Genomic DNA, 8,397 nt, shown 5'->3' with positions numbered 1-8,397 from the left:
TGGCAGGAAGGTCAGAAGAATGGGCTAGGGGGTAGGGCTCGAAGGCCAGAGACACCGGACAGGGGCTCCAGAGACTGGGGCTTCTTCCCGTGTTCAGCTCCATTCTTGTGACCGTGGGCAAATCCCGAAATCGACGTCGCTGCCTCCTGAGGGCCCTTAGGGACAACGAGGTTCTCAGACACTACGGTGCTTGAAGCCATTTGAGTGCCTTGACAGGTGGCCCCATGGATTGCCAGCAATGTTCCCCTTTGCCCGGCCGGGGGGCACAAACAGGCTGACGTTGGCAGAGTAGCTGCAGCAGCAGTTGAAGCAGGGGCTGCTGCACTGGGCGGGAGGGGGGAAAGACGCCCTGCGCTAGGACCCCCGAGGTGCCTCCTCTCCCTCTCCAGCGAGGGCCAGGTCTACACTCAGAAGGTCAGTAGGCCCAGCTCCGTCACTCGGGGTGTATGTGTCTTTAATCCACACCCCTCAGCGACATAGTTAAGGTGATCTAACCCCTGGTGTAGACAGCACTAGGTCGACAGAAGAATGTTTCTGTCAGCCTGGCTACCGCCACTCAGCGGGGGGGGGTGAATGGGAGAACCCCTCCCCCAGCGCTGCAGCTACGCTGCTGAAGCATTTCAAGCATGAACAAGCCCTAAGCCACCGCGGAGGGGAGCCAGCAGAGACTGAAACCGGCAGAAGGAGCTCAAGCGGGGATCTAAGGACACTTAACTCTGACCGGACATTCTCCGCCCCGCCAACCTGCTCCCTCACCTTCACTTCAGCCTCACCCCACACCTGCTCCTCTCCCCTGCCCTGTTCTCCTCCTCCCTTCCCTGGCCTTTCTGTTTCGCTAATCCCCTCCAAACTACATCCACCCCCGCCCCGCAAAAATGATAGCACTAACATGCCATTGGAGGTCACCACATTGAGCGCTTGGCTTCTGTGTTCCATCACTTTCCCCACTCTGTGGCCAATCTATGTAGGGCAGGGACCGTCTACTATTCTGTATCTGTACAGCTCCTAGCACACTGGGACCTCGAGCTCAGGCAGTCCTGAGGCACTACATTCATAAACATGATTAATACGCTTTCAGCTTGCAGCACTGCTAAGAGAACCTCGTACCCTGTCCTTAGCTAGCCAGGCAGTTGCGGGGGAAACTTCCACCTGTTGAGCTAAAGGAGTAAATCCATCAGCTGGCAGTGGTAGTAGGTTGTTATCTCCCTGCAGTGCTGTACAGTCAATGGCGCATGTGATGTGATGGGTTCACATAGCCCCATCGGCCTCGGCTGGGGAGGAGAAGGAGAGCCAGCTGAGAGCTCTTACCCCGTATCACGGAGATGTTCCGCAAGGCGATGGAGTGCTCCCAGTCCTTCAGCCTCAGGTCCTCAGTCACATTGTTCAGGATGGCCAGCTCATGCTTCAGCTGCTGCTCCATGGCGATATGGATCCGCCTCATCTGCCGGGCGTCCTCCGTGGCGTTGCTGATCAGCACCTGCAGGTCCTGGATCCGGGTGTGGTGGATGCCCACGTCGTAGGAGAAGGTCCTGTTGATGGTGCCCACGGCCCCGCCCACCTCGGTCAGCTGGTCGCTCAGGCTCTCCACCTGGGCGGCCACGTGCGTCAGGAGGCTGTCGTGGTGCTCCAGCAGCAGCCGGCTGCTGTTGCCCTCCACCGAGAGCCTGTAGGTCTCCAGCTGGGCCATGTCGCTTTGATGGTTCAAGCTGTCTCTCAGGCTGGCCACGGCCTTGTCCGTTTGGCTCGCCTGGGTCTGCAGGTTCCAGAGGAACCCCTCCAGCTTCTGCAGGGAGCCCGTCATCAGGAAGAGGGAGTCTGAGTGATTCTGCAGGAGATCCTGGAGCCGCCAGATGTGGTCCAGGATGTCCCTTTTGAGCGGCAGCTGCAGCAGCTTGAGCTGCATGTCCCTGATGCTCTCGTTCAGGCGGTTCACGTTCCCCGTCAGCGCCTTCAGGTCCTCGGGGGAGCTCTGCGGCCTGGAGACTGCAGGAGAAAGAGAGGAACCAGGTGTCAGACGTGCACAGGGAGTCGGGAGGGGGCAGGCCGCTAGCCGCTGGTAACGGCAGCTCCGGTCCCCAAGGAACACTCTTCACACCTCCCTCCCCGCCTGACAGCTGCCACTATGCAATATGGCCATTGGTCTGCACGGCCCAAAACTGATAGCGCCACCTGAAGGTGCAAATAGGGACCTGAATATGGCTCTTGTTCATTTGCCTATTCCCAAATTCTGGCCCCAAGCTCTAGGAGTGTGGAGGGGACCATCTGTGCCTAGACTTACACCCATCCCTTCTGAGCCCTTATCGGCCACTGTCCCTTTTCCCTAGACCCCACAGGGTTGGGGATCTGTGTGGGACTGGGTAGGAAACGCACATGGTCTCCTTCAGCCACATGAAGCTTGCCTGGTGTGACGTTATTGACAGAATCTGTAACCGTATAGATCACTGGTGCAACCACTGTTATATATTTGCAGCAAATATTGTACAAACGCTGTTGTGTGAGGTGTCTATGGGAAGATTATGATGTGCTGGTTATGTGTATGCTGTCTATATGTATGTATCATTTTTGTAGTTGAAGTTATGAATATTGGCTCTATACTGTCTGTATTTCAAACTTACGCTGTGCTTCTGGGTGACACCCCAGACAAGTTGGTGTCAGCTCTGCCTGGCCTGCTTGATGGCCCATTAAGGACCATCTGCTATACAATTGACCCATTGAGAGAAGGCACATACACCCTGCAACTCAGCAAAATGACTTGGCCATGTGACTCCAAACTCCATTTTGCTGTAATTTTCCACAGTAAGAACAAAGAGGCGTTCTTACACCTGGAAAAGATTATAAAAGGCTGATGCCTCATCTCCATCTTGTCTTCAATCCTGCTTCTTACCTCTGGAGGGACTTTGCTACAAATGGAAGCTCTACACAAAGAACTGATGACCCATCCCAACTGGGGATGTATTCCAGAGACTTGATTTGAACCTGCAGTTTATTCTATCACTGCTTCAAGCCTGAATCAAGAACTTTGCCATTACTGTATGTAATTGATTCCATTTAACCAATTCTTGCTCTCAACTCTATCTTTTTCCTTTTATGAATAAACCTTTAGATTTTAGATTCTAAAGGATTGGCAGCAGCTGATTTGTAGATTGACCTGGGTCTGGGGCTTGGTCCTTTGGGATCGAGAGAACCTTTTTTCTTTTACTGGGGCATTGGTTTTCATAACCATTTGTCCCCATAACGAGTGGCACTGGTGGTGATACTGGGAAACTGGAGTGTCTAAGGGAATTGCTTGTGTACCTTGTGGTTAGCCAGTGGGGTGAGACCAAAGTCCTCTCTGTCTGGTTGGTTTGGTTTGCCTTAGAGGTGGAAAAACCCCAGCCTTGGGCTGTAACTGCCCTGCTCTAAGCAATTTGTCCTGAATTGGCACTCTCAGTTGGGTCCCGCCAGAACCAGCATCGTTACACCTGGAAATACACTAAAGTCTGGCTAGTGACCCATACATTGCTTTATGTCTCAGCTGAGTGCCTTGAACATCCCTGGCTTTGGGGCAAGGTTCTGAGCCGCATGGGTCTGGGAGTCAGCATTATGGCTTGGTCTGGATTTAGTTTTCCTACGTTTAACCTTCCAGATGCTAAAAATGTCCATTTCCCGTCCCTAAACGGTGCTAAAAACTGCCCGGCTGGGCTTTTTATTTTTAGTCTGTAATTGTTGCACAGTCAGGTTTCCCGGCTGGCCAGGAATTGGGGCTCGGGATTGAGTTCTTTGCTCTCTAATTAACACCAGCAGCCTGGCTCCACCGGCTCCGGGAGTGGTTTGCAGCGCTTCCCGGGAGCTGTCAACCCGTCAAACGAGGAAGCAGAGATTAAAGGGCTGTCAAGGTTAACTAGACAACTCGGAATGTGAGGGTATAAATTAAACCCTTCCTGGGTTAATACTTGGCTTTCCCCTGGAGGCCTCTCACATGGCTGCATCTGCTGCATCGTCTGTGGTAGAAGACACGCTTGGGGGTAGGGATAAGGTCCAGAGTGCCCTAGACGGGTTGGGCCAAAAGAAATCTGATGAGGTTCAACAAGGACAAGTGCAGAGTCCTGCACTTAGGACGGAAGAATCCCATGCACTGCTACAGGCTGGGGACCGACTGGCTAAGCAGCAGTTCTGCAGAAAAGGACTTGGGGATTACAATGGACGAGAAGCTGGATATGAGTCAGCAGTGTGCCCTTGTTGCCAAGAAGGCTAACGGCATATTGGGCTGCATTAGTAGGAGCATTGCCAGCAGATCGAGGGACCTGATTATTCCCCTCTATTCAGCACTGGTGAGGCCACATCTGGAGTACTGTGTCCAGTTTTGGTCCCCCCACTACAGAAAGGATGTGGACAAATTGGAAAGAGTCCAGCAGAGGGCAACAAAAATGATCAGGGGACTGGGACACATGACTTACGAGGAAAGGCTGAGGGAACTGGGCTTGTTTAGTCTGCAGAAGGGAAGAGTGAGGGGCAGCATTTGATAGCAGCCTTCAACTACCTGAAGGGGGGTTCCAAAGAGGATGGAGCTCGGCTGTTCTCAGTGGTGACAGATGACAGAACAAGGAGCAATGGTCTCAAGTTGCAGTGGGGGAGGTCTAGGTTGGATATTAGGAAACACTATTTCACTAGGAGGGTGGTGAAGCAGTGGAATGGGTTCCCTAGGGAGGTGGTGGAATCTCCATCCTTAGAGGTTTTTAAGGTCAGGCTTGACAAAGCCCTGGCTGGGATGATTTAGTTGGGGATTGGTCCTGCTTTGAGCAGGGGGTGGGACTAGATGACCTCCTGAGGTCTCTTCCAACCTTAATCTTCTATGATTCTATGATCTATAGGCAATGCCTTGGCCTTTTGCTTCTGGAGACTCCAGTCAGGTCACTTACAGGTGCAACGTGTGCAGTCAGAGCGCAGAGGTGGCCTGACCACACCCGTATCCCCCTGGCCATGGCCCCACCTGGGAAAGCACCAGGCAGCTGATTAGGCCAGATTGACGGCTGCTTGACACTGCACAAAGCAGCCAGAACGCGGCCCAGAATCTGGCCCTTTCAGACTCGCCCGCCACTGCATCGTCGGCGTGGGACCCATAGCACGTAATGACAAATGGCTTTAATGCCAGCGTCTGGGCCGGAGGGATGCTACCAGCCTGTTAGGCCCAGCAGCGCAGCGACAGCTGGAACCTAATCCCTGCCCCCGGCAGCCCATTATTGCCAGGGGACCCTGCAGGAAATGGGAGATATCGGCTCGATTAATACAGCGAGAAGCCTGGCAAAGCCCGCAGGGAGGTGATGGCTCCCAGCTGCCATCGCTGGCAGGACCACTTTCCACTGCTGTGCAGCTAGCCCTGGAGTCCTGGCCAAAAGTTCTAGCCAGGTGACTACCACATGCTGCTCTACACTGCCCCCTGGCTACAGGATTCTTCCCCACTTCCTGTCCCAAGAGCTGCGCCTGGCGGGGGGCACTGTGAACCCTCCAGGAAACCGGCTGTTTCCCCACCAGTGTGACCTGGGTACAAGCTGATTTTTAGGATCTACCCTAGACCACAAGCAGGTGTGTGCCATCCAGGAAGGTCTGCAGTCAGACCTTGGCCCCTCCCCCTGCCAGGAATCACCCCACCCCATGGATTTGCCCCCCCAACCACTGCTGGATGTCAGCCCCTCTCTCAGCCTGGTGGCAGTAGTGGGGGGGGGGGGCGCGCAGGGAGAGGCTGGCAATGAGCTCAGACAGGTGCCATGCGGAAGAGGAAGCCAGCAGGGCCTCACCACCGGCTCAGGGGGAGAGTCAGGTGCCTTAGTTGCAAGGGGTCCGGTTCTGTGCTGTGCCTGGGGGATGTGGCATACCCAAGGTGAGATGCTTCAGGAGTTCAAATGATCCTGAGCCTAAGTTAGAGCAGCCCAGGGCTGCTCTAACTTACAGCAGCAGCTTGTCCCAGTCTGCAGTGCAGCTAGGAATCCCCCTAGCACCACGGGCTAAGAGCTGCTCCGCTCAGAAACCATCTTGGGGTGTCACAACAGCAACTGTATTGAACCCACAAGCATAGGGACAATATTCCAGACGCTATTCTAACCTGCCAGTAGATGGCGCTCTCTAGGTGCGCTAACGATATACAAACACTGGGCTGCAGCTGCTGCTTTTTGCATGCAACTCATGTAACACTACACCCTGTCCCTTTCTACCCCCTTTATTGGAGCAGGGCACTTGAGGGGGAGGGTGTCACGGCATCCCACACTTGCTGTACCTGCACTGGTGGAGCTGTGTCCAGCTAACCGCCGGGCAATACCAGCACCAACGCACGGCCCCACTAGCACGGAGATTCTATGAAAACAAACGGAAGCAGCTGTTCTACGTTATGTCTGCGAAGTGGGATATCTCGGGCTCTTCCAGGGCTGGCCCCAAGCACTGCCGCCTGGGAAAGGTGGCAATCTGCTCTTTCCAACTGCATGAACCTGCAGGCTCCCAATGGACTAAACCCAACACTGGCCCTGCACTGAATCTTGCCTGCCCAGGGGCCATATTTGGAGGGGGAAATCCCACATCTGGGACAAAGGGAGTCAGTGTGTCTTGTGACAAAGTTCCTCCTCTACCTTGGTGGGTCCTGCGCTTATTGGCGGATTTGCTCGCTTCACAGATTCACCCTGTGGGTCAGGAAACAGTCCAGAGACCATCCCCTCTGGTAGAAGCTATAGTCCAGGTCAATTCCTCCTGTGTCTGATCAGGAGTTGGGAGGTATGGGGGGAACCCGGGCCCACCCTCTACTCCGGGTTCCAGCCCAGGGCCCTGTGGACTGCAGCTGTTTAGAGTGCCTCCTGGTACAGTTGCACGACACCTACAACTCCCTGGGCTACTTCCCCATGGCCTCCTTCCAACACCTTCTTTGTCCTCACCACCGGACCTTCCTCCTGATGTCTGATAACGCTTGTACTTCTCCGTCGTCCAGCAGTACGCCTACTCACTCTCAGCTTCTTGCACACCTCTTGCTCCCAGTTCCTCTCACACACTTCCTCTCCCCTGGCTTGACTGGAGTGAGCCCTTTTATAGCATCAGAGGGGCCTTAATTAGAGTCAGGTGCTTAACTGCCTCACCTGACTCTTAGCAGGTTAATTGGAGTCAGGTGGTCTATTAGCCTGGAGCAGCCCCTGCTTTGGTCACTCAGGGAACAGAAAACTACTTATCCAGTGGCCAGTATATCTCCCTTCTGCTACTCTGCTGTTCCCAACTGGTCTTGGTCTATCACAGTCTCTGACAGCTTTGCTTAAAAATAAATGGAAAATGTGTCAAATGGCTCAGGGGGGTTGGGATGTTAGAATGAGTCCCAGGGGAGATGGACTGGGGGGCAGAGTGCAGGCAGGGCCGGCTTTAGGCCAATTCCCCGGAATCGGGCCCCACGCCCACGCCTAAGAGGGCCCCGCGCCTTAGGCGCCTTTTTAATTATTATTTTTTTACTCACCCGGCAACAGTCCGCTCCGGGGGTCTTCAGTGGCATTTCGGCGGCGGGGGGTCCTTTGGTGCCGCGGAAGACCCGGAGCGGACCCCCCGCCGCCGAAGTGCCGCTGAAGCCCCGGACCACTGCCGGGTATTCGAATTGGGCCCCGCAGTTCATAAAGCCGGCCCTGAGTGCAGGTGACACAGTCTATGGGGTCAGGAAGGAATTTTCCCCCAGGTCAGATTGGCAGAGTCCCTGGCGGAAAGTCGCCTTCCTCTGCAGCGTGGGGCACAGGTCGCTTGCCGGTTTGAACTAGTGTAAAGCGTGGATTCTCTGTAACTCAGAGTCTTTAAATCAAGATTTGAGGATGTCAGCGACTCAGCCAGAGGTTGTGGGTCTAGTACAGGAGTGGGTGGGTGAGGTTCTGCGTCCTGCAATGTGCAGGAGGTCAGGCTAGATGATCCCGATAGTCCCTTCCGGCTTTGAAGTCTATGAGTCCATGAATAGCGCCTGGGAACTGCAATTGACCACAGGCATGTGACTGCCACTTAAGCAATGTGTATATATGCTAAGCAGGCACATGTGCCCACACGCACGCACACAGAGACACAGAGTTTGCCTGGTCTTTAGAGGCGCTGAACACCCAGGACTCCAGTGCAAGCCATCAGGAATGGCCGTGCTCTGCCCTTCTGAAAATCAGGCCCAAAGGAGCTCGGTTTTCAAAATTCTGTTTGGAAGTAGCAGGTGAAACAGTTAAGATCAAAGATTCCCCAAACCTGTGTTGAGAGGTGGACCCATTGAGAAGGGAAGGGGATCCACCGTGCTGTGGATCCGGGCTCGGGATTTCATTCCCTTCACTCAAGTTCTATTTATTGTGCAGCCTGAGGTGTGAGGGATCAAAGCCAAACCCAACCACATAAAAAATCATCATCAGTTAAAATGTTATTAGGATTCACCTGGCC

General features: G+C 54.3%; 1 pseudogene; it reads right to left on the bottom strand.

Annotated features, from left to right (window-relative positions):
* Positions 1-1,308: 1,308 nt before the first annotated feature.
* LOC113405792 lies at positions 1,309-2,053 on the bottom strand (annotated as a pseudogene).
* Between the last annotated feature and the right edge of the window lie 6,344 nt (positions 2,054-8,397).

The sequence above is a fragment of the Terrapene carolina genome, unplaced genomic scaffold (assembly GCF_002925995.2).
Source record: "Terrapene carolina triunguis isolate 2854851 unplaced genomic scaffold, T_m_triunguis-2.0 Scaffold50903, whole genome shotgun sequence".
Taxonomy (NCBI): Eukaryota; Metazoa; Chordata; order Testudines; family Emydidae; genus Terrapene; species Terrapene triunguis.
Note: the sequence above shows the minus strand (reverse complement) of the source record. Positions and strands in the feature narration are given on the sequence as shown.